Source organism: Zonotrichia albicollis, chromosome 3, assembly GCF_047830755.1.
Source record: "Zonotrichia albicollis isolate bZonAlb1 chromosome 3, bZonAlb1.hap1, whole genome shotgun sequence".
Lineage (NCBI taxonomy): Eukaryota > Metazoa > Chordata > Aves > Passeriformes > Passerellidae > Zonotrichia > Zonotrichia albicollis.
The window spans coordinates 74,433,479-74,460,676 of NC_133821.1; the positions used below are offsets into that span (position 1 = coordinate 74,433,479).

The 27,198-nt window shown below is 40.2% G+C and overlaps 1 protein-coding gene across 5 annotated transcripts in view; it reads right to left on the reverse strand.

The window, feature by feature from the left end:
* Positions 1-27,198, reverse strand: part of PKIB (cAMP-dependent protein kinase inhibitor beta) — a 53,731-nt gene that overhangs the window by 18,978 nt on the left and 7,555 nt on the right. The window contains exon 1 of one of the 5 annotated variants that reach the window (XM_005487761.4): positions 1,753-1,904. The exons of the other annotated variants lie outside the window; for them this stretch is intronic. The gene's annotated coding sequence lies outside the window, so the exon portion shown is untranslated. Of the gene's footprint in view, positions 1-1,752; positions 1,905-27,198 lie in introns of those variants that run through there. 5 annotated transcript variants of the gene reach the window in all.

Here is a 27,198-nt window from a genome sequence, read left to right on the forward strand (position 1 = left end):
CCAAAATATTTACTCCTTGGTTCATATACTGGGATTTGTAGCCATGATAGTTTTATGAAAATCCTTTGCCAGGGTTTTTCTCCTGAGAAGCTGAGAAGCCTAAGAGGAAAAGAAAAACAATATTTTGCTGCTGTGGAATGCAACAGGTGCATCTTTGATTGGTCTCATGTGGCTGTTTCTAATTAATGGCCAATCACAGTCCAGCTGACTCAGACTGTCTGGTCAGTCACAATTCCTTTCCTTTCCTTTCAAGCCTTCTGATGAAACCCTTTCTTCTGTTCTTTTAGTATAGTTTCAATATAATATATATATATATCATAAAGTAATTAATCAGCCTTCTGAAACATGGAGCCAAGATTCTCATCTCTTCCCTCATCCTAGGATCCCTCATCCACCACCACAGGGATTTATTACTGCAATAAGACCTATAAATTAAAAAGGTCAAAAATATGAAGATGCTTGTCATGGTCTCCCGTTGAGTGCATACCCTTAGAGATGGTGGATTCTCTTTTTCTAAACTTCACTCAGCACTGGAGATGAGTAGAGCCTACATCTCCTCTCTAGAGCCTTGCATGAATCGGATGGAAAACTGCAGACAGGGAGATTTCAAGGGACTCTTTCTGCAGATGACCTCTTGTACTTGAAGAGCTACCAAAGATTACAGGCATGGTAACATTTTTCTCTGCTCTTCTCTGCTGCATCGTTATGTTTCACTTTAAAATGAGCAGCTGAAAGGTTTATTTCTAACTTGTGTTTTTCTTTTAAAAAATGCAGAAATAGTTCTGCATTGTCTTGACTGCAGATGAACAGGCACAACCTTCCACTGAAAAGCCCCTGTATGCTAGTCTCTTTTTAAAACCATGGATCACATTCTGTTCCTTACAACATCAACCAAACCACTACAGCTTTGTTCAATGAAATGGAGGTTTAAGAGAGCACTGTCAGAAAATAAATACCTGCAGATACCCCCTCCACAAAATCCTTGCTCATGTATGCTGACAGAGGGAAAAAAGTAAAAGCAAGATTTTTTTCCTGCCTGAGAAGTTTCATCACTTCTCTCTCAACTGCAGTCCCTCACATTTGTGACGACTGTGTGAAGGCCAAGGACAAGCAAAACCAGCTATTCTTGCTCAGTTCAGGGCTGTTTGTGTCCAATACTCCATCTCAGACTCCTCATGGTCACAAACAGCTCCAGAACCCTGGCTCTGATACAGATGTCTCTGCAGGGCTGACGTGACAGTCTGCATTTTAAGGGCCAAATAAATGGTTTCACCCAATGAATCCCTGTTCCCCTCTGAAGGAGGAAAAGATGCACCCACAGAGAAACTGAACTCATTTCTGTACTTCTCAGCAGGGAACTCCCTAAAACACTGGTAGTCACAGCCAAAGAACGTAATTTTAACATATAATATGGATATTTTTTGGCTTTTAATCTAACACATTTATTATACCAAACAACAAGCTAGCTCTAGCATTTCAAAGGGGAACCTAAACAAGACAAAGATGATCCCCACAAGTGTGCAAAACCCAGCAGCAAGAGAACACTGGCAAGGCTATGAACATTTAAATAAAGAGGAACTTCTCTGTTTGCATAGTCTGTTCAAGGCAGTAAAGAAACAAGCATAGCTTATTACTAAAGTTCTTTAGGAAAGGCAGATGCTGATGAAACCCTGTTAAAATGTTTTAAAAACAGCTCAAAAGAGGTACAGAATACAATACAGCAAACGAGAGCATAAGAAAAAAGCTACTTACAGGACAGCAAAAAGAGGAGGCTGATGAATACCAGAAACACCCAGAAACAACTGGAAAGTGATCTCAATGTCTGTCTTCTCAGCTGACTACAGCAAAACACCAAGGGAAAGCTGAACTGTTGCCAAGAAGGAAGATAAACTTGCATACATTTGAAATAAACGAACAGATGACAAATTCCCATACAGAGAGCATGCCATACAGGTAGACTTCTGGACTTCAGCCTTTTCATTCAGGGCACTTCTGGTACAAAAGTAAATCCTTAACAACAGTGCCATTAAAGGAATTCTCCACCCTCTCATAACGGAAGGCAAATCCCTCTGCACCAGCAGCGCTGTTACGTTCACCCCAAAGGTGGCAACTGCTGCCTGGACAGCATGTAAGCAACAAGCCGTGGCCGTTCTGTGGCATCCTGCTATCCAAACAGAGAACTCGTAACTGTGGCATAAAAACTACCCTCACACTGCTCTAAGATAAATACTACTTTGCCAACACATTTCCAGCAAATATCTAAACCAGAGTTCGTATTTCAGCTTCTCAACACAGACAGTTTCACAGCAGACAAGAAAGCTAGCTGGAATTAACCACGCTGCTTAATTTTGTATTAGCTGTCAGTTGATCTGGATGAAGAATCAAGAAGCTTGTAAGAAGGGGGGGTCATTTAGTATGGCTTCTTGGTAATTTGCACAATTCTGCCCCCCAAAATGCTAAGTTCCCTAAAGTTCATGGTTCAGGTATGCCTTCAGCCCCACAGCATGGCTTCAAGGGGGACCAGCATGAGCTACAAAAGAGCCACTGCTCAAGCTGTGCCAGCAGCTCCAGATTCCACTGTCTCCACAAAAATAACTTGCCATCACATAACTACAAGAGAAGTAAATTGCCACTAGAAAAGCCTCTCTGTTTGTAAAAATCAGAAAGGCTGCAGCAATTTGAAGCCACACACATCTTGTAAGCCATGTACGTCAGCAGGGCAAAAAAAAAGGGAAAGAAACAATCAAGAAAAATTAACTTCTTGGTTGAGGAAATGATTCAATGTTCTGTACTAAGTCAAGGTTGCCCCTATCTGACATTTTTCAAGGGTCACCTACAAATGGGGAGGGCTGAGGGGGTTTATTTACCACGGAATAGGTTTCTTCCAACACAGAAGACCCAACCTCAATAAAATTCAGCTGCTGTAAATCTAATCAATCTCACAGGAGTTATGTTTCTCTAGATGTGCACTGGGGCAACTGAGATAGGAATTTTACCACAAATTGTTCATATCAGCTGATTACTTATTTACTAAGTGAAAAATGGATATTTCAGTGGATATCAGTGGACACAAAGTTAGGCAGCAGAAACAGAAAATAATTTGCCTACATACAGATTCCTTTTCTCTACAATGTCATCTCTATTTCAAATATTTAACCTAGACAGGAAAAAAAGGTTGAAAAAGGAAACAATTTGTTTAAATGGCTATTTATTTAGCCTTCAAACAACTTATGTATTAATTTGGGTACAATATGAAACCACACTAGAGTCTACACCAATGTACTCGACAATTCGGCTCTTGGCAAGTATAACCTTTTCTTCTCCAGATTCTCTTTTGGATGAACATTCTTTTCACTGCACTTTCATGTTGAGAAATAATGAAATCACTTCATGAAACACTGTACAAACTTTGTGAAGGGCTCAGAGAACTCCTGCCTGTTTCACAGCTGCTAGTTACAAAAATGCTGCTCCAGAAAGTTATTAGAATATTAACAAAGGTCAGCATTTTGAAGTAGATATAGGTACATCCCAGAGATATTACTGGATTTCAAAATACTTCAAAATAAGTTGTGCTACTTTTCAGCTTCTACCTCAACATTTCTGCCACAGCAGCTAATTCAATAAAGAGAGCATAAATGTACAGGAAAACCACAATCTTGCCTGAAGCTTTTAGCACTCTGTAAAATTAGTTTACTTCTTGTGCATATCAGCTATGCCTATTTTATTAGTTTTGCTCAATTAACACCATCAAGAAAAAAATTCAGTGATGTACCTTTCTTTGGCCACCAGTTACAAAATATGCTCCATTAATTTTAAGAACAGTTGGCAAGGCAAAGCAAGAAGGGGTTTCTAATTAAGACCCAGGACCTGGAGAGAGTAATATGAATACAGGGAGACAGAAAATGTTATCAGAGTCACACTGCCTGTTCTACAGTGGCAGAAAGAAGGTATGTCCTTGATACCATGCTGATGCTCACACACAGCCCAGCTGGGGTAATGCAATGGCAACAGCACCATTAGCCCTTTTCCCAAGCTGTTGTCTTCCTTCCATTCCCCTCCCTTCAGTAATTAATGCCTGGTATAAGCAGGGAAACATCAAATAGTGAATGTTATCTCAAGCTAAAATGCTGCCTTGTTCCAAATCTGTTGCTCACCTGAAGACTAAACCCCATGCTTTTACTACATTACTGGACAAACTGTTAGTACAGTCAGTGCTTTGAAGCACAGGCTTAGCCCAAAATGCTGTCTTTGCACACATGCCCTTTCAAATCTGACATTTTGTGTATTGATTTTGGCTGCTTTATAGGTACCTAAGTGATGAGGAGAGGCAGAAAACACCATGCACATACAAAAGGTCTGCTGATAGGTTCTCTCTATTCTATTCTGAAGAACAAAAGCACATATGTTACACATCTTTGCAGCTTTTTTAGGGATTCTACCAGCTAAAGGATGGATTTTTCTGAACAGCTACTGCAGCTTCCAAAACTGTGACTTAGAAACCAAACTTTCACACTTTGAAGCTTAGGAAGTGGCTTGGTGCCAGATAAAATAATGATCTAAGAGCTTCCTAATATGCAGCAGAACACTTTAATGAAAGTTTGCCCATTATATATGCAAGGACAGGTTATTTGCTGTAAACCCAGATGAACTTTGTTGGTCTTGCAGCATTGAGTACATTCAGAGACTCCCAAACAACCTACTTGGGTTGTGTAAAGTCCACTCTGACATGTCATCATTTATGAAACCGCTTTTGCATTATCAAATTTACTTTTCAGATAATACTTCTGAGACTCTTACTTGCTGACTTTTTCTCAATAAGAAAACAGAACAATAGAAGTTCTATTTATTAATTTGTTAACATATGGACAAAGTATTCTGAACTTGAATTTAGTGCATTTGAGAAGCTCAGTTAAGTCTTTTTAAAGACCAAACAAGCTATCTTTTTGAAATTTTTGAAGAAATCAAAATTAGACCATGAAACATATTAATGGATTGCTGTCCAGAATGTTCTTAGGTTTATGAGACACATATAAAGGCATTTCAGCTTATTTGTAACATGCATCTATTTTGTATTATTAGGTGTGGACATTCCTACACTGATGTCTGAGGAGATCTGTCATCCAATTTTGTTTATTTCTGCATACTCTTGCCATAGCTATTAAGGTGAGATAACTAGGGATGAAAAGAAGTTCTCTGAATTTTATTGGATATGAAATTGTTTAGGGTTATCCTAAAACTAATAAACCCAGATCTTTGTCTAAAGTGAATAAAGGTGGAGCTAAGCCCAGTGCAAGTAGTCATTTGCAAAGTGAAACCTTTTGTGGACTGCTGTGATGAAGGCCCACTACTGTCCCTGTAACTGATAGTGCCTTTTTTTCTCATTTCACACGCCACAACTCTTCACAGCATCTGGGGGTGGATTTTCTACATTCTTCAGCCAAGAACATGTCTATGTACGAGAGGTGCTGTGTCACCTTTGCTTGAGGTAGCAGATCTGCAAAGTACAGAGAAGCCAAACTGCAGAACTGGATGCCAACATTTTTTCTCCCAAGCTGGATGCTTCAGAAAATTACTTCAGTCTACAAATTTCATATATGGAAGAAGAGCCACCTGGAACTAACCAACAGGTAACACCGAGGAGAAGGGCCCGCCTAGGGATCCCACTCATCACCGACTTTGCCTTGCTCTGGTTGCCAGGCAGCACCTGCATCTACTCACTGCTCACTTCAGCTGATAAAGAAATCATCACCTCTCCAATGACTCCTTCAAAGCACCAGGCATGGCTCATTCTTCCTTTTGAAAACATGCACAGAGGAATACCTTGGGATTTGAAGAAAAACTGCCTAGAGCTGTTGTCTCCCAGGCGAATGCTTTGATCCCCAGGGAAGAAAGTAAGTTGAGCAACAGCACTTTCCATTGTGCAGAAGTATTGTAACTGAAATTCTATTTTTTGGATGTCAGCTCCAGTTTTGCTCTAGTCTTCACACTTCAACCACTAAGGCAATGCTTTCATTGAGTGAAAAAAAAAAACCCACGACCCCACAAAATTTGGGGGTCAGGACTGGCATTTGTCAGGCCACCACTTGAAATACAAAGGAAAAATATTATTCTTGTAACCTAAAGAAACCTGCTTCTGTAATTTATGCAGTGACTATTTCTTATACAAGAAGAGTCCTTGGAACCAAACATTCATAACTTCCACTTTTCCAGCTGAGTACTGTAGTAACTGTGCTTGTTTTCACCCCACAAACCATGCATTCTTACCTGTCCTTTTCTCCAATTAGCTCCTAGCTAAAAATTGGAAGCTAAAAACTGTCTAAAGCACAGAGCTTTTAGAAAGGGTTAAACCAAACATGTGCAAAACCAAAATAAAATCAAACCAAAACATTGTTTATTTATTTAAGTACGACTTGACACTAATAACATTGGCTATGTGGCAAGGAACTGCTGAAGGTTTCTCTGAAGGAATATTTTTCTTGTATTGCCAACATTACATTACCAAAATACTGACAAAGGACTAAAAAGGACCTCAACAAGACACTGTTCTCCTTGGGACAAGAGTGATAAAGCATCTTATGACATTTACATGCTTCTTGCAACTGGGAAGTAAATGAGGTTAATCACAACACAGAGCTACAGATCTGATGACAGGACAGTTGTAATTGCCTCTCTTTGCATGCCATGTTGACTCACCACACCTAATAGTTTGTTTTTCTAATCTGCCTGGGGGAATGGTTGTTAGAATTTATCCCTGCCAATGAGGAGTTACCTCATCTATAAAGAAAGTAATTAAAAGAAAGTTGAAGAGTCAGTTGCCAATTCTTTATACTATTTGCATGTAGCAATCTCAAATAGTGATTATTTACACTGGAGAGAGTTATTTGACAGTTTTAATACAAGTATACTCAGGAAAAAAACCTATGCCTCTTGCCAGCCTTTGATAAAGTTTAAGTGCATGGCATACATTAGTTTCTGAGGAACAGTGGAGTTAGAATTCTGAAAATACTAAAGGAGGTCAGTGAAAGCTGTTAGACACACACAGTTCTAGAGATAAAGAGACCACAAACATGTCCAAAATAAGCAGAAGTTATTTATGCCATCATTTTAGCCTTCTGGACATCAATTTTTGTGTTTGTTATGTGACTCCTACAGTCACCCCAATTGCCAAACAATGACAAGCTGCACCAAGTTCAAGAGCTGGATCATCACACAGTGAGGCCTGAACTGATAACAACACATCTTTCCTCACACATCACAAAATGCCCTTTCTTTTGCTCCCCTCACCAAATACAAAGCTGATTTGCCCAAGTTCTGAAAAGCCTTGCTTACATGGCTTTTTTGGAGAGAAGTTTTCAGGCACATCTCAAGTTAGTAACTGAATTTGAAGTTAGTGAATTCTGCAATTGCTAAGGAAACAATGAGGACCAATTTTCAAGGTGGCATAACTGGATGAAATGAAGTGACTTTTGACAGGCAAACTTATCATTCCACATCTCTGTCAACCCAAGGCCCTGTCTTTTCTGGGAGACACTCTTTGTTCTCCTTATTATAAGCCAATCTTGCAATTTTCCTCTTCAAAGTAACATTTTTTAGAGAAAAATGCAATACCAAGCACCCAACAGTAGCCAAAAAAAGTGTTCTTATAATATACTTCAACACAATTTTAGAAACTCTACACTCATTAATCCACATAAGAAATTTGACCTTGCAGTCTCTTCAATTTTAGGAAAGAAAATAAATTCTGGAATTTTCCTAACATTATTTCAGATTTATTATTAAGTCATTATTTCAGACTACTCATAGGCACACTTTGGATGATGTCTTTGTATCTGCCCATTCTATATGAATTCTGATTCTGCTGCTGAAGAAAAGCATGAGCTTGCTGAGCTCTTCTCAAAGTCAGCTGAGGAGGAGAAGGGAACAAGTAATATAATTAGGAAAAGTACAAAGTAGTTCAACTTTATTCTGTTTAGTCTTCTGAAAAAGAGCTCTGCATATAAAAATGAATTAGGGTCACTGCTTCTGGGACAACTAAAAAAAACCTATTTAAATCAAAGCAAGGAATCCTGCTTGACTTTGCTGAAGACTTTCTGAACAGATGGGGTGCATGAGACATGAAGAAAGGTCTGGGAGGAAGCAGACTCTGGTAGCTTCTCAGAGGCTACAATCCACTGATGCTTGCTTCAGAATTTCAACACCCATAAATTTAGGAATACACTAAAATATATGCATCCTGAAAAAAATAAAAAAGAACAATCAACTCTTTCATGGTGAAAACAAGTTAACAAAACAAAGTTCTTCTGTTCAGATGGGAGTAAATGGATGAGGCAGCCAGGTAGAAATCAGTAGCTTAAACGTCAGCATTGGTCATAAACACCTTCTCCCCCAAGCACATTTACAAGGCCACAGGGACAGGCTGGCATAGGTTTGAACCCTGGCACAGAATCAGTCAAGGTGCTGACTGGGTGTGAAACATGTTTTACACTTTTCTCATGCAAGAAGTCATTCAGTCTCTTGCCAATGACACCTGGTTTTGATGTATGTGGTTTAATTTTTTTTCCCATCTGTCTTTTTGCCTAAATGAACATGTATCCACTGTCTTTGGCTCATTTCCTGCTCCTGCTCCCAGAAATTCCTCCACTTTATTTTGGACCCTGTATACAAGTTATTTGAACTTACTTGAGGCTGGAACTCTAGACAGTATTATTTATTCATTTGCTGAAGCAGAAAAACCCCTTCATTTTTGCGATACTAAAATACCTCAGCTAAGTGTTGGTTGGAATTCTGTTCTGCCTTCCTGCTAATTACTGCTATGGCTTTTTGCCAGCCACCATTTTGAAAAGTCAAGTACCAGCTTCCAGATGAACAGCAATGTGAAAGACAACAAAGAATCATTCTAAATAAAATACATGGCAGCATGAAAGGAAAGCAAACATTTTCTTGATGAGACAGCTACCTAAAAGTCCTGGCTAAGCAACTCTCTTATGAAGACAAGGCAGGGTTTTGTCAAAATGGGAGTTTTTGTCCACACCTCAAAACCAACACACTTTTCATCATGTCACCAAGGTTCTCTTGGTGGAGAACAGCAGCGTTACCCTGCATTGCGTGTAGGTCTCTGAGAGCAGGACAGGAGGAGGTGACTGTGAAAGAGCCAGAAGCAGAGGATATATCAAGGCTGAAAACTCACTGTTACAAAATCATAGAATAATTCAGGTTGGGAAAGACCTCAGGAGGTCATCTACTCCCACCTCCTACTCAAAGCAGAGTCAATAACTAATTCAGATCACATTTATCAGGGATTTGTCCTTTCAGCTATTGAATATTTTCAAGGATAGAAACTCCACAATCTCTTGTGCCAGGGTTTCACTGTCATCATGAAGAAAAGGCTCCTTCTTACCTCAGGTCTGAATCTGTCCTCTTCTAGTTCATAACCATAGTCTCTCATAACCATAGTCCCTTGCTCTGTCGCTGCGCAACTCTGTAAAGAGCCTGGCTCCACTTTCTCAGCAACATGAGAGAACAAGCCCCTGTTCCTCATCATCTCCTCAAGTGTTCCTCTCTGACCAACTCCTTCTCCAGTTTATCAACATCCTTTTGGTAAGGCAGAAGCAAAAGTGGACAATATTCCATACGTGGTCTAATGAGTGCTGCCCAGGATGTGTTATGCCTTCCTTGGTGAGTAAAGTTTGGTTTACTGTGGGCAACGCACAGAGCAGGGTAAGATGGTTACAGTTATAAAGAGTTTTCAGGTTGAGCTGCTCAACCCAACAGGTGTGAAAAAGATGGGGAACTGTCCACTGATACAGCAGGAATCTGTATTCTAAGAGTCTCCATGTTTTGGAAACTGGGCATGGTGACAGATTTCCAGTTTGGCTGTGAGACATACAGAACAGAGCATGTGGTACTCCAAATCAGGCAACAAAAATCAGCTTTTTTTATTCTCAATAGGGCTGGCACCGAGTCCGGTTTCCAGACGGTTTTCTTGTTGCATGTTTCTGTTGCTTAGAGGAACACAGCAAAAGCAGAAGGGGAAGTGCTTCCCCACAAAGAAAGAAGGAATCAGAGACACAGAAGTAAAAACACGAAGAATGAGTCAATAATTAGTAAGTTACATCACCTTCTATGTCACTTTTCTCCACTAAGGAACCGGCCATGGAAGCTCTCACTTTTATGCCAAACAATTCAGTGTTTGATTGTGCTGTCTGTTGTAGCTTTGGCTGGCATTTCCCAGACTTATTTACACAGTTAGATGCAAAGCAACCCATTATAATGCTTGTTATTTATTAATAAATGTAGTGTTTGAAAGGACAGTATGTCCAGTTTTCATAGCTGCATCCTTAAAACAATTTCTTTAGCACTCTGTACAACTGAGTGTATACTTAAATACTTATTTCATACCATAAATACCATAAATACTTACTTCATCTTATTTTCTAATTTTGTCTTCCAAAATAGCAGTTGGAGGCTTAAGAGAGACTACCAGGACACAGAAGGTCCAAATGGTCAATTTCTGTTCTTAACTCTGCAGAGTACTGAGTCCTGCTGATGTCTACAATTCTCTGTCTCTGCTGGGGAGAGGTAAAAGCTGTTTAGCAACTTAAAGGATCGAGCCCTATTAAATTAAAGAAATGTGAAAGACTTAATCAGAAAGGTTTATTTAATTGGGGATTTTTTTTTTCTAACAGTAAGAGTTTTCCCTGCCATCTGATCTCATGCAACAGACTTGGTCATTCTTGTAGGGCTCTTTTGCTGCTGTGGTCTTGAACCCAGGCCCTCTGAGACCAACACAGCAAAGATACAGCCAGTTATAAAAAACATGGTTCCCAGGATACCACCCTGCCTAAGGGCATCCATAGGAATATCAGCCTGGGACTTTTGGCTGCTGCTGGGCAGCAGTAGCTGGGATATACAGAAACTGGGGCAAGATGCACAATAGCCTCTAACTCTACTGCACTTTTGGCCTTTGCCTCTTGACCTTCAACCCATCCTAATAATTTCCTCACTCTTTACCAACTTTTCTCTTTACCTTCCATCTTACTGATGCAGAATTCAAGATAATAAATAAGCATTGCAATCTTACTACTTTTTTTGTGTCAACCACAACTTACTTGGCTTGAAGCAGAAATGCAGATTGTGGCAGGCAAAATGGAAACTACTTTTGCACATACATAAGCAGTGTATGGAAAGAGGAGCCCCTCTGTCCCTAATCCTGCAGAAGCTAAGGAACAAATGCAGTACTGCTGCCAGCTGCACTGGTAAAAAGGCAAATGAGTGTTCGCAGCATAAGGACCCATGCAATGCAAGGGTCAGCAAGCAGCATTTTGAAGGGTAAATCAATTTTAACCCCTGGTCAGAGATTTGCCAAAGGCAGAGAAGGCACTTCAGGCTTGCCACTGTCTGGAGTACAGCCACACAGACGCCAGTGTGTCAGTAAAACACCTGTTTTTCACGTGCCCTAGCAGGAGGCAGACACGCAGAACCACATAGACACAGCAGAGCTCCAACCAACTTTATCTCCTGGTCTGTGACCAGAAAGAGCCACAGACTCAAATGGGGCTGGGGAGGAAGTGTGGCTAAAATAATTTAATCTTTCCCAATATATTGTAGGGCCTATTGTACTTGTTTGTCTCATGGAAAGGGAGAGAGGAAAGAAATCTCCCCCAAACATCAGTATACAATCTTCTGTGGCTTGCAGTCACAAATCAGCAAATTCAGAGGCAGACCTGTGTCTGAGCAAGGCTACAGCTTATTTCCGTGCAGGTTATCATAGTGCACACAGGATTTTTAAAGCACAATTATAGCCTGTGACAGCCTACCTAAAGGAGTGGAGTGGTCACCATGGTAACACCTGCAGCACATGGCAGTGAACACCTGATACCAATCAATCTTGAAAACATCTTTTTAAAGAAACAGCCTCCTGGAAAACTGCAGATGGAGATTTCTTTCTGAAACTATGAAGATGCTCTCTTATAACAAAAATCGAAGTTTTACCTTACCATCTTTTCATCTGACTCTACCTCCATACAATCCTATCCTGTATAAGTTTATGAAAGTGATAAAAAATAAAAATGGCAATGGTGCTGTGTTAAGAGTAACAAACACTGAAGTACAGCTGGCATATAAATGATACTTTGCATTTTTCCCCTAGAGCCTGAATTGTGGTTTCTGAGAGTATAACCATGCTCTGGTTGCTAAAACAAAATAGAAATATGCCTACTGTAGTGCCTCCCCATCTTCCCAGGACTACAGATTTCCCTCAAATGTTTCAAAACCCCAGAAATGCCATCAGTTTCTTTCTCCCTTTTTGCTTTCTAAATCCGCAATTCAATTTCATTGATCAGAGTTGTATTCCTTCATGGGGGTACAAGAAGAAAAATATGTTTAAGGAAGTGGTGCTTGCACTCAGTTTGGTACTGTGGGTTTCTGAAGCACATTCTGCCCTCCAGACACATCCAGCAGCCAAAGAGCAGATATAGTTGCTAGATGTCTTTGTGGTTTTTTTGGCAGGTTGTTTTTTTTATTCAGCTCAGTTCCAGCCCAACAGCCTTTGGGCTCTCTGTGCTGTGACTGCTCTTCTGCCTCTTTCAACAGTCTGACACCTCCTCTTACCCCAGTAAGGACAAATAATCACAGAAAATACCTCATGCACAAAGTTCAACAGCCTCAGCAGTATTTCCAACATAGTCTTGTTTAATTATATCTCAAGTTATTGTGACTTTCATTATTTGAAAGTCTACTTCTTAATTTTCCTTTGAAAAAGACTTTCTTTTTCAGATGGTTTCCATCTTTGTCATCTTCCATTTCCTCTACATTCACTTTTTCAAGTAATTCTGAGCTATAATCATCCATTCTGACAGTGTTTCTCCTTTACTGAGTAAGATTTCAGAACAGGAGAGGCACTGAATTTGCAAATACCATTGACTGACAAAAGTTGGATATCCAACTGCTGTAAAACTGATAACAAACCTGCACAGAAACTCTTTGAGCATCCTGGAGATACGTGGAAAAACCACATGAGTCCAAGGAGGTAACAAGACATGCTTTCATAGGCTCACTGAAGTCACTAGAACAGAGCCCCCTCTGCCATGCCCTCCTCACTGCTGAGCAACCACAGCAGATTATGTGCACAGGAACTGCTGCCACAGGGGGTTTGAGCTCATGTCTACACTGCACACAAAAACTGATTAGGAAAATGCTTCCAAAACTTATTTCCAGACTTCTGCTTATCTAACTGCTTAAGTCATCAGATGCCATTTAGAAAAAAGATGTGACTATTGCTGTTCAAGAAGACTGCTATCAGGATTTTTCTGAAAGTGCAGCAACTGGGTGTTTATGATATCTATATATGTCACTTTGCATGTATCCAACTGAAATATCAAATTGTACTTGTTTAGCTCAGGTAGGTAAAAAAACAATCCAGTTGTCTCCCATTTTAGTATAATATTGGCCTCTACCTACAGGTGTGTTTCAGGAGAAAAGCAAGGCATGTTGCTTTGATGCGAGAAAAATAAAGGGAATTGATGACATGTAAAATTTGTGGCAGTTTTTCTCAGCCCTCAATATGTTATGCAAATAACTCCCAGCAGCTGTACCAGGTATTTATACTGTCTGTGATGTTCTACAAGTCAGCACTAGCTGCCATGCAGTCTTGTTATATATGAGGAAGTCCAGCTTTAAATCTGCTTTCATAGTGTGGAAGTTGCATTTATTCAGTGTGGTTCTGACATTTGTCTTACAGTAAATGGCATTTCTGCTCAACAGGGCAACAGATTTCAGCAGTAGAAATATAAAGCTCCAAAATCAAAATGAAGATGTCCTTAACAGTGTACTGGGTTTTAAACTGTGGCAGGGCCCAATTATGATTTTCAACCTGCACATAATCAATGACAGAAGAGACCCATTGATTCCACTGATTTTGGCTGGGATCAGACACCATACTTCAACTATGCCCAGTATCTTCTGCAAAGGTAAGTGGCAAGGGAATATCAGGCAGCTGCAAGAGAGCTGTTGAGAAAGCTCTTATGGCTTCCTGTGCTTTATCAGCCTGTGAAACAGTACTCAAAACCTGCCCTTCCCAAATCCATGGTTTAAAGGTAACAACACAATCCACACAGTGAAACAAATGCACACACAAATGCAGTCTTACCCTCGCTATGGAAGAGCATTGTCGTCAATAACTAATTAACTACGCACTTCTGCCTGGAAGCTGAACCATACACTTGCCACAAAATGATGATTCATTTGTTTCCCATATCCATTTATAAATGAAGGGTCAGCACAAAAAAATAGCAGTGAGGGTCAAAACTGCCATGACTATTTTCATTACTTTCTCTATCAGGTCCACATATGCTTTTGCTGACAGGAAGATCAGAAATCTTTCACCTCTATGCAGCCAAGTCATCAGTGCTGTAGGAGCTGTCAGTACTGCAAGTATTGAAATATATGCTAAACTGATGCTTTCTGATAAGGCTGCTACTATGCTTATGTGTATGAACTTCAAATACCAGATTCCAGATAGTGGACATGGCATCTGCCTTTTAGGCTGGTGCTCATTTTTAGTGCTCCCTTACGAATACAATCTTTGTGTAGGCACATCTACACTGGGAGTCTTTTTTATCCCTTGATGTTGTGCAGTAACAATAAATAAAGAGTTATTTATACAAGTACAAACACAAACCCATTAGATTTAATGATGTATTTTCCTTTTGCACTTGTGCAAGAAAGCAGTGAAAAAATAATTTGATAAAAATTTGGCCCATAAAGAGAAAACAGGAACAGAACAGCAGACCTTTCCAGCAAAACAAGTCACACAGTCTGCCTTTCAAGTTTCCCTGTCAGATTCAGACTTCCATTCCTGGCACTTATGGTAAAAGGTTTTTTTCCCCAGTCCAGTTACAATTTCTGAGTCTCAGTACTATCACTCAGACACATCTGATGTCTTTTTTTCTCCTCCTTTCAGTGTCTCAAAAAGTAAAAGGCAAAGATAAAGCCTGGATTCTCTGACAGAGTTTTTCTTTTCACTGTGATTAATGAGGTTAATGTGCTTTATTGAATTTTCACTCGAAAACATCAAAAACCAATGTCCACTGAAGCAGTGTGGAAGAAAGGCACAAATTCACCTCCTTGCTGCTGGCAGCATGGCCTTAAATTGCTTAAAAAGGCTCAAAAACATTTGGAGACAGACGGTCTGCACTACTCCTTGTATTTCCCTATGAAGTCCTTTAGACATAAACCATTGACCAAGCCAGGGACTAAGAGTGGATTCAGCTGCACCAACACTCCAGTAGGAATTTAGAAATCAAAGGGGTTCTCTTAGCAACCCATGACTCATCGGGATCATCTCCCTTACCTTTTAGATCTTGATCACTTTTCATCCTTGCTCTCAACATACATCTTCTAAAATTTGGTTCTAATCCAAGTTTGCTCCGTATGCTTTGTCTGTATAGCCACTCATAGAATGAACCTTGCCACTGAATTTTATCAAGATGCACCTTCTCAAATTCAGATTAAACCAGATGCTGCTATTACCTTTGGCAATGATTCCTTAAGTGACCTAAACCACTCGTCTGTGACAGCCTCCTAAGAGACAATTCATGGTGACTGTTGCCTCATTCAGCCTTCAGTTGAGTTTCCATCTGTGCTAGGAGCAGCCTCCTAAGTGCTAACCTCTGTTAAGAGGCATTTTATACCACCTGGTGAGAGGCACAAGATTGCTGGCTGAACTCAGCTCCACCGCAGGGGAGGGACCAAACTTCAGCCCACACACAAACTCTTCTCCTTCATGTTCCTCCTTCCATCCCTGCAATTACATCTTATAGGCTGTAAGAGGCAAATTTGCTCTTTCTTCTGAAATACACAAATATGGTACCAATTTAGATTGTGTACTGTTTAATTGTATTGATCTGGACCACTGTTTCCCCACTTCGGTGTGGTGCCCAGTCTCTAGAGGCTTTGAAGTAAAAAAAAAGGTGCCTATGTAAAAGAAATAAAGATGTGATGTTAAGGTGGATTTAATAATTTATCCAACTCACACTTATGTCAGTGGGAACATTTCCAAGACCTCAAATGCAGAACAGGGGTCAAAAAGGGGATTTTGTACAGGTTTGGACTAGCAGCAAGTAATTCTGCCTTCTGTGAAGCATCTTTGAAACCTGAGAGGATGCACAATGACTTAATCCTCCTCACACAGCTGCTGCACATGAAGGATATTGGCAGGCAAGATTTCCACATTGTAAAACCATATTTGAGGAGCTTATCTTTCAAAAATGGATGGAACTTATCAATTTGCACATTTTGGCCATTCCCATACACAGAGAGGGGTGGGCTCTACATCTGAACAGATACTAGAGGTCAATTCAATTTCCAAGCCCATGGTTGTAACTATTAAGCTAAACAACTTATGCCATAAGCATCATCTGCAGTGAAATATGTTAAAAAAATGGCATTTCATGGGTTCTTTTATCAAGGTAAAAAAAAAAATCTATACCTCCTTGGTAGGTTATCTTATGCTTAAGCCAAATTTGCTTACAGCTGCAGTTCTTTCCTCTACCAGCAACTTGCATAAGGACATCCTCCTACTTTCAAAAGAAATTTCACAGATGCAGAGAAAAAAACCCCAAACTTTCCATACACAGTGTTATTAATATTTATTGATAAGCATTTAAAACTCTAAATCTGTTCTAAACATTCAGGAATGAGCAATAAATAAAGATTATTTTGAGCAGCAGGAATTTTTTTTTAACAGAACTGTCTGTATTAATGAGGCTTAATTAAGTAACATTTCCTTAACAGTCCTGGCTGTAAGCACATACTGAATTACTTATTTGCAGAACTGCTGAGTGTCTGCACTTCTTATGTGGAATCTCTAAGAATTTAAGTTAAATGATAGAGTGTAAAAAGAATCTGCTGTAATTAGGCTTTAAGTATTAATTAAATATGTTCAGATGTTTTGTTAACATACATTTTCTTCAGATCTTCAAATACACTGAGTAACTGTTCTCCTCAACAGAGCGGAGTTCCTGTTTCTCCAAGAGTTGTAAATAGTTCCTGTTTCATTCTTTTACGTAAACCATTGGCATAATCAAGAGACTGGTAATCTGAGGGGTGCTCACGGCAGATACACTACTTCTCACCTCACACAATTTATGTGTGTGCTGAGAGGCACAAGAGCAATGCTTTTGTCTTCAAAACTGCTCAGTCTGCAATGCACTGGCAGCACCTCTACATACCTGAAGTAGGCAAGAAAACAATGGCAACAGCTGTGGTAGGGACAATGAGAGAATCCCACCAGCTTGCAGAGGGTGATGATGAGACAACAGTAACATCCAAAAGAGAGGTGAAACATGGCAGCAACGAGGCTTGGCTTTGGGAAGATTGTGCTATCATTCCAGATGTCCTGTCACTGGGCCAGATGTCTGTCAGAAACCAATATGCTGCAAATTCACACACCTCCACAGATTTATGGTTTGCTTTCCATTGCACATCATCTTGGTATTTCAAATATTCACAGAATTAAGAGGCAACAAATATCAATTGTTTGCAAGACAGAACCTGCTTGATGTCAGGAAGGTGGTTTCAGGGAACAATTTCTGGATATCTGTAGCAAATCTACCCTGGATTTGAAACTGTTTTCAATCTGAAAGAGCTGAGTGGGAGGCTCAGGAGGTAATTGATAATGTTGAGGAGGTAATAAAAAACCTGAAGGAAGACAAATCTATCAAAAGCTATTAAACAGAAAAATATTATGTCTTACTCAAATAACCCATGAGCTGCTGAGCCCCGAGACTATACAGCAGAAAGCACCTTCATGTGTTCATAGTGGTTTCCCTTATTTTTGACCTCTCAGCAACAAGACACTCACACTAAATACCCATTTTGTAGGAACCACCTCAACTGTTCCCAGATGCTCTGGACAGAAGTATAGAAACAAAAACTCTCCAAAAGAAATCCCCATTATGTCAGATCTTAGCAAAACTTTTTTTGATACGGAAAGGAAGGTCCAAGTCATTTACTCAACACTGGTTTAAGAAAACGTATTCCTTTCTGTGAAACATCAAGTTTCTAACAAAAAGAAGACTATAAGAAAAATTTTTAGTTTTGATTTCAACCTCCAGAACTGGTGTGTAAGATAACCTCCAACTAGCCCCACAACAATCTCTGGCAGAGAGGAAGGAACTATCCTCTCCTATGTCAAGAAGTCTACTGTGTCTGCTGATTTTCAAGAGGTAGAAAGCAAAATCTGAAAGTGGAAAATTACAAGGGTATTTTGTGCTAATAAGCCATCAGCTTTCTGATGAAAATGGGAAAGGATCTTATTAACTTCAAAGAAGCATTAGACAATGAAAAAGCACTCTAAAGACTCAAAGTGCTCAATCAGAAAGGAATCTAAGATTATCAGTTTTATCTTCCTATTGAAATTGTGTTACTCCTTCACTTGGGCTAAACTCTGCTTGAATGGTAAAATGGAAAGTTTCACAGTGAACAAAGACATGAAGAATACATAATTTTTTCTATACTAATAATTCCATAAACCCAGCAACACTGGGCTTGTGGCTGCAGAGGCAGCCCTGCAGTGCTGCCCTTCTGAAAGGGCACCAACACAAGTAACCAAACCCTTTAGCAGTGCCCTTAAAAGCAAGGTGATGATGAGGAAATTTAAAAGTCAAATGTCCCAAAGAATGAGCACCTGCTTTCCTGTCTACAGAGACATCTCCAGTAACATCTCTGACATTGGGCAGTCAAGAGTGGGAGACAAGGACAATTTATGTGATGCCTCTATCATTAATAAAGCCATCAGCATAGATGTGAGAGCTGAAGTCAGCAGTTCCAAAACTAAATCCCTCTTTAAAACCTATGACAAAAAGGAAAAGAGGTCAAAAGCCCAGAGAGACCCCAGCTGCAGGATGTGGTCACTTGCCAATGTTTAACTAAAGCAATCTGCTCTCACATGGGGGTTCTCTTAGGGCTGAATGGCATTTGGAGGTGAGGGGAAGGCAGTCCCAGGGAAGACAATGAATCATATCTGATCCCTAAAGAGATGCAGAGGGACAGCAGAAGTGCAAAAGTGGTTTCTTCAGTCTTTATTCCTGCTTTGTGCAGGCCAGACACAGCTGCAGCCTATGGGGTTCCCTAGCACACTCCCTGGAACAACAGCATCTCTGCAAAGAGCAGAGAAGAAAAGCAAAGAAGAAAAGGAATCATTAAACCCCAGCCCTAACCTCTGCATATACAATTATGGCTTCATTCAATAAACAGGATTTTTATAAGTGCTTTGCAATCCTCCCTGCAAGATTCCTTGCTGCTATCAGTAGGGGAATGCAATTTTACATGTCATGAAAACATGGTATTTATAGCTGCATGTAGCAAATAACAACAGTAAGATGCTGATATCAGATAACTGGTATTAACAGCAGAACAATTAGCCTGAAGCCTGGATGAAAAGCCTCAAGAGAAGTGTCTTCAAACACTGCTGCCCTCTCTAATTTCATGTCACACTGTCCTGCCTTGCCCTCACGCAGTGTCCTGCACGAGAACACTCGTGTTTGTCAGCACAAGGGTACCCATCAGACAGACCCTGTAACTGCATTTGCTAATGCTTCTTTTGACCTCACAGGCTGTGACCAACCACGTGATATCCCACTTCTGGTGTCACAGAGATCAAACCTGAAATAAAACAATGGAAGAAAGCCTTGGCACGTGGGGTATCACATGGACGAGAACTGAAGGTCACCTGCAGACTCAGTGTGCTGTGACACCAAACCTCAGGCAGTGTGGTGGTGTTGTTGCTCTTCTCTCTGCTGTGTATGTACACCACTGAAATGGTAGAAGACCACCTGTGCAGCTTTTAGCAGCCTGTGAGCGAACATAATTCTGATATTAATTCACTGGGTATTTTTCCTTAGTCCATCTCTGTCAGGTATGCACAGCAAAAACATTCCCTCTGCTCATTCCAGGAGTGAATTCTTCCCTTCACCTATGCTGAGGAAAAGGATGAATGCTTATTCTGAACACAGATCACATGGCAATGCTCTATATAAGCGCATGGTCAGGCCACACATCAATTAACCACACAGCTTTACGGCAACAAGCAGGCAGACCTATAGATTTTTTTATTTGCCCTTGGTATGGAGGACATCTAAAAAAAAAGCAGAGCCAGTGTACCACTGTGCCGCAAAGATCCCTCTGAGAGGCTACTGTAGCCAGGCATGATTTGTAACAGATGTTCCGATGCATATCAGAAGCCAAATTCACCCTAATTTACCTTCAACTTCCACAAGGCAGAGGCACCAGCACAAAACTCTATCCTTCAAGTCCTGCGTGGTCCATTCCTCAGGTCTTGATGAGTTGTGGGTCTAAGCTGGCTAAAAATACCCTGTGAGGCAGGAAACTGTTCTTCCCAATAGCTGTTAAACAGCTCTTCTAAGGATGCACTGTTTCCAAACAAATGCATAAAACCCCCTTGAAACAGAAATAGGGCAGGATACATCTCACAGAAGGGAAGAGACACGTGGCATAGGGCCTTAAGATTCCCTGTATTCAGCCAAGCTCCTTTCAGAGTTTTATTCAATATAATACAAATATTCGTGCATAGCAATTCAATCACGTCCATTCCCACTGAAGGATGTCCAGGCTCTACAGTCAAATTAACATACAGTGCTCCGAGTTTTTTCTGTTCGTCCTTAGTAATGTTTTGCTTCTCCAAAGACTCCTCAGGGCAGCAAGGAGGAGAGGAGACACCAGGTATTTAGCAGAACTATCATGTCTGTTAGTAGCACAAAAGCTACTCTGCCCTAATTAACATCAGTTTGTGCCTAACCCTCTTCCTACCACATGCTCTTAGGATCTATCAGTTAACCAGTCCTACAGCATCCTCTCAGTTTCATGGTCACTCAGTTTCATGAGCTAATACTTGTCTCTTCAGAGATACGTGCTTTGATCACACCTGGGAGCTGACTGTCAAAATACTCGATATTTATAGGAAAATTGTATCTACATGAAGAAAAAGGAAGCAACTTCTACAAATAAACTACTCTCCTGAAATTTTGATCTTTCAGCTACATAACTGAAGGCTGAAAAACATGCATCAGATATCACAAACTGACACAGATAAAACAACTTAGTCAAAAGAGAGCGAGCTGCAGGTACATACTAAGTCCTTTACCAGTGCAAGTGGCAATTTTATCTGAAATTGTAAACGACTATAAAAGGAAAAATGAAAGTCAGGATTTACTAATAGCCTTTCTGAGATTTCATGCAACAAGAAAATGTGCTGAACCTACATATCCAGAAAAGCTGTATTTAGTAGAGGTGGTTGCGGACTGCTAACAAAGTGACTCAAAATAGTTGAAGGGTTCTGGAGTCAGAGGCTGTAGGGAAGAACAAATTGAGTGAAAAAACATTGCCCAGTGTGTGCAGTGTCAGAACCCTTGCTTTGTGCAGCATGCCAGTACATGTTTCTGGGACCACAAACATTTCACAATGAATTTCTATTATCACATGGTAGGCACAGCTAAATCCAGGGCACATCACTCATTTGCCTCACTGGAGGACACGAACAGCTCAGTCTTTCAAGAAGCCTCCCTGGTGACACAGTTGTCTATTCTGTGCTTTGAAGGCTTCACCTCACAACTCAGAAAGCAATGTTTTCTCATTTTAGCAGGGACTAGCTGGAGATTCATGAGAAAAGCTGCTCATACCTCAAAGTTCCCCAAAGGAAGGATGGCCTCCAGCCACAGAAGAACACTGCCAATGCAGGATGCCTCACAACCATCCATGTCACTAAACCACATGGTGGAGGGGATCTTTCAGATGCCACAGCCTAGACTGTGGCACAAAACAACTCTGATAGCAAGATGTGGCTCATCATCAGGCTGAAGTAAAGGCTGAAGATGAGGAGAAATTCTGGCCACACATAGCCACAAACCCACCAATCTGAGGTGGAGATGTAAGGCCAAAGCCAGTGGTGTTTATATCCTCAGATAAGGTGGCCCTTGGTATGCTGCCTGGAGGTACTGTGAGCCCACACATCTAGGCTTTGTTAAAGCTCATTCTGGATTAACTGGATAGCTGCCCTCACCACTCAGTACCAGGGGGAAAAAAAAACCAAAACGGAAAAAAATCAGGGTTACATAGTAAAAATGCTTCTTCAAGATCAAGTTATGAAAAATAAGAACAGCTTAAATGAATTTCTGAATTAGAAGTAATTAATTTGGTAGTGTAATAGAAAAGCTCTTTTGATCTGTTTGGCTTTTTTGTTTCTTGGCTGTTTTTTTTTTAATTTTGAACCATCCATCCCTCTAAAGCTCTGAACAATTCCTGCATTATCTCAGTAGGCACTGCTGATTCAAAGCAAGGATTAGTCACAAATCTGTGCCACCCCAGAGCCATTAAAACAGCAAGCTGGTGGATGGGAAAAGGGCATATGCATCTGATAACTAAGATGACCTTTCCTACAATACTCGTGTTTGATTACCGGTATCTTTTCTGGATATACAGTTTCAGCAGTACACTTAACATCCCAGTTCTTCCTGAATTGCTGAGACAAAAATAAGACAATCTTTACCACACCACAACAGTGCTGCTTATGCAGTGCAAAATCATGCAAAATCACTGAAACAATTTTATTCTTCAGAATAAAAAAGATGCTTTAATAAACCCTATTAAACCCAAGCATCAGTACCAACCTCAGCATTAAATTGTTGAATATGGAGCAGTTTTCCTATGGGAAATTAATGACCAAAGGAAATATTCTAGCCTTGGTATTTTTATAGCATCGATTAATTTTTAAATGGAGGATGGAGCTACCCAAGATTCAAAATGGCATTCAAAATGTCCTCTACCTTGAAGAAGAAAAGTAACTTGCATTGGAATACCGTGCCACAGCCCTCAAAAGATGAGATGACACCCAGGTGCAGCTGCTGTTGCCGAAGCACAATCATTTAGCCAGGCACCATTCTCCTCAAGAGACATCCTGCCCGTTTTGGTTAGAACCAAAGTCATCCTGACCTTCAATCTCACTCCTCTGCTCAGTAGCATTGATGCCCACTGTCTAAGTGTACAGACAGGGGTCCTCAAGCCCTCTGCACATTCCACAGACCTTGTTCCCTGAGCTCTCCCTGCTCTGCCACCTCAGCTCTACTCCTCTCTCCCACGGGTGGCTGCTTCCAAGTAAACATCCTGTAAACTCAACACCCAGGACAAGAAGCACAGACAGTTCAGGAGCTGTTTACTAGTGACTTATTACCGAGTGCAGCATGACCTGAGGAAAATAAAATAAAATAAAATAATTAACTGTTATTTTTGTTCCTCTAATTTAGAAAATGAGGGCACAGTTTTCTCCAGAAAGCAGATGCCACAGAATTATTAGTCAGTGTTTCCTGCTATTTTGTTCACAGTTTAAACATTCAAATTGGAGTTGCAATAAGTGTTTGTTGAATGTTTAGCATAGTTAAGCTGTATTTTTCTCTAGAGAAGTATCATTTCAGATGTTACAGTTCACCAACAAATTCTCAACGTCATATTTGTTCAGAGTGGCATTTCTCCTAGGATCTAAAACTCCAGAGCTACCCTGAAACATAATTAATAATATAACATATCACTGCAGGTCCTCTGCATCTTCCACTTGCAAACAAACTGGTGCTAAACTCTGTCATATCCCAGCAGCACTCTCTTCTCAGCTTTCTTTCCTCCTCACCTCAGCTTCCCTTCCTCCTCATCCTCCCCCTCTAAATTCAGAGACACAGATCTACAGAAAACATGCCAAGATACACTCTGAAGAGATGTAAAAAGGAGAACAACATTGTGTATTTTTCTCACCCAAAATAAGCTTATGTGCCTTTTATACAGTCCATACGCTTATTTTCTTAACAATTTTTGAAACTCCCATACTGATACCAGACACGAACAGCCATAATATTCCTTCCTCAGTTTAAGGGCTATTACCCACTGAGGATTTCGCTCCTCTGAACATTTCCAGAACATCTCCAGTCTCTCCCAAGTTCAGCAGTGGCTGTGCTGGCACTGTGCAAACACATCTCGCAACACCACTGAGCTGTTTTTAGCTCCCATGCTGCCTGAGGCTGAGCAGCTTCCCCCTCATCACATCCCATTTAGTGATGAGCCATCTATCCTCATGCTTCTGAATGCTACATTCCCTCTTAGGAGATGGAGCCTTAAAAAGACATGCTCCAACAAAAGAGCATGTCTCTATGTGTTCTGCTGTCGAGGCCTTTGCCCCAAAACCAGCAGGAGGCCTCACCCTGCACCTCCTTTTGTTCAGTTGTATAAATAGACTGGTGTGATGGTGTTTGCAGGTATGAGGGAAGAGACGAGGATCTGACTCCACGTTTCAGAAGGCTTGATTTATTATTTTAGATACATATTATACTAAAACTGTACTAAAAGAATAGGAGAAAGGATTTCATCAGAAGGCTAGCTAAGAATAGAAAAAGAAAGAATGATTACAAAAGCTTGTGTCTCAGACAGAGAGTCTGAGCCAGCTGACCGTGACTGGCCATTAATTAGAAAACCACAGGAGACCAAGCACAGATCCACCTGTTGCATTACACAGCAGCAGATAATCATTGTTTACATTTTGGTCCTGAGGCCTCTCAGCTTCTCAGGAGAAAAAATCCTAAGGAAAGGATTTTTCAGGAAAAATCATGGCTACAGACTGGACCTGCTGTCTTGCTAAAGCAGCTCAGACTAGCACAGGAGGAGTGAAGCCAGATCCCCCTGCCAGCTCCTGGTAAGGCATCTGAACAAATATCCCAATTTTGGGATCAGCTTAACTTCAGATAGTAATTACGTTCCACTTTTGAGGGGCTCCTGCTTTTCTAAGCCTGAAGGCTGGACTGCCTCCCCTGCCCCAGCCCCAGCCAAGGGATCTGCTGCCATCCACACATCAAATGGGACTCCTGTCAGATGGCAGCTCGGGCTGCTTCTCAGCCTCGCCTCTCCTCCCCATGGAACACTGACACTGGGAAGTCTGAGCAAGGAAACTGGGATTATAGGAGAATCCTCTGCCCCAGAGACAGCACTGCCTACTGTTATCTCTGCTCTCCAGTTCTCAGGAACAGAGCAGTAACAAATGCACTCAATCCTACACTGAAAGGCAGCCATACAGAAAGGCCTGGGCTGGAAATCCCAGCTTTTTGATGGCTTTAATCAAATGCAACAGCACTGGGAGGAGAGGTGAGAGTGAGCATGTGGTGAGAGTGGGGAGGTAGTGAGCCATTCAAATTAAAATTGATTTTTTAAATTTGCTTTGATTCACCTCTAATCTTACATGTTTTTTCCTAAATTCTGAAATGGTACAGAAATGAGGCCAAGATACAGAAAAAAAAAAAATTAACCATTCCCTCTCAAAATATATACCTAGAAAAAATGCATAGTTAATATTTCTAGTGAGGAATAATCAAGCCATTAAGCCATAAAAAGCTTCATTAAAAAAAAAAAAAGGTGAATCTCTAAATCTCATCTTTCAGTTCTTCCAGAGTATTTATTTAATTTTAAGCAATAGAATTTCAGGTTCTAGGTTTTACCAAAATCTAAAGAACAAGCAACTTTTAAAATCATTAAGGTGTGAAGTTTTAATTGACTTTTTTGGTTGTCAGAATCATGAGGTGGATATCACTTCATGTGGATGTGCAAAATTGATCAGCTGGATAAATTTGCTCAGCTTTCTATGTTCTGTAGACCACCAACTGAAAGAGGCCTCCAGCTTTCTTCCTTCTCCCTTCATATGACAAAATTTACCTCTCTACAATGGCTGGATTGTTAACCAGTCACTTAATTAACACAATGACTACACAGCTAAATGTCTCATTATATCCCTTCAAGATAACTAAGTTTCTGTAACAACATTCAATTTCCATGCTAAGATGTGTGAATTATTATAGTTGACTCAACCCAAGAAATTGCATCTCCTCAAATGAGATTACAGCAAGTAGGTCTCCATTTGGAATTATTTTAATACTCAGTAAAGCAAAATGAATCAGTATAACAATATTAGTATCATAATTTTTTTTTTTTTTTTTTGCTTAAAAACTTGCTAGAATAGAACACACTGAATCTACTGGGAAATCTGTTCAAGAAACACATCCAATTTATTCTGTTTTACTTTGGAGTGTTACTTCCAGCTACCTGTAATTAATGAGAATCCAGAAGGAGAGAAGGCACATAAAAGTGAGTTACTCATTAATAAAAGGAACTGCATGGACAGCATGTACTCTCTCTCTTCAAACTGTAAATAATAAAACTACCAATTCAGAACAGAAATAGCCAGCATTGCCATTTCAGTGATGCCTTCTAAAAGCATCACGCCTTATGATAAACACCTTCTATGTTCAAGTGGAGACCTTCCAATCACATCAATGATAGGTTGTTTCCATTAGAAATTGGCTGAAAATTATTTTTATTCAATTTAATTCCTTCCACAATTCTAGTTTTTCCAGCAAACAAATGCAAGTTCAAGGGGAAAGAAAACAAATATTCCTCCAACTCTCACACACTCATCTTTTTAAGCTTTTTTAAGCTCTCTGAGGTAAACAGCAAGCACTTTTAGTGACAGTTTCTGAGTAATGATGGGGAAAAGAGGGGAAGTGGTTGAAAGCACCACTGGCTTCTTAATGCCAACTCTTTTATGTTACTCAGGGAACACATGTTCAATCACTGCTTATGAAACAGCTTTGACAACATGGAGAGGAGCTTTTTGCTTGATGTTTGCTTAAATGAAACTCCATCTATTGTAGAAGCAATTGCTTATAGTTTACTTTTTGGCGTTGTTCTTTAGTATTTTCTTGTTAAACAGAAGCAACTCACAGTCTTAATAATAGATTAGTCAGTGGCTGTCTTCTCTGGAGCCTTTGTTACCGAGAGGCTTCACTGCAATCCAGCTCTTCTGGGAAGAAATTTAGAGAAAATATCAGAAGGGTGGTAACAACAGAATCTCTAACACCTGACCTTTCCAAGAAGAAAAACAAGTGAGACACATTAGAAGACCCCATCCTCACTTAGGGACCTGTATTTTAAAGTCACATCATTGCATACAATGCCTGCTCCCAAGAAAGCAATAGGCTCAGTGTTTCATTTCTGAACACAGAACATAACTATCACATTAAAGCTTTAGCAAAACATGTTTACAGAAGTTCCTGCATTTTTATTATACTGTATTGTGCCTTGGAGAAAGCTTTTCTAAAG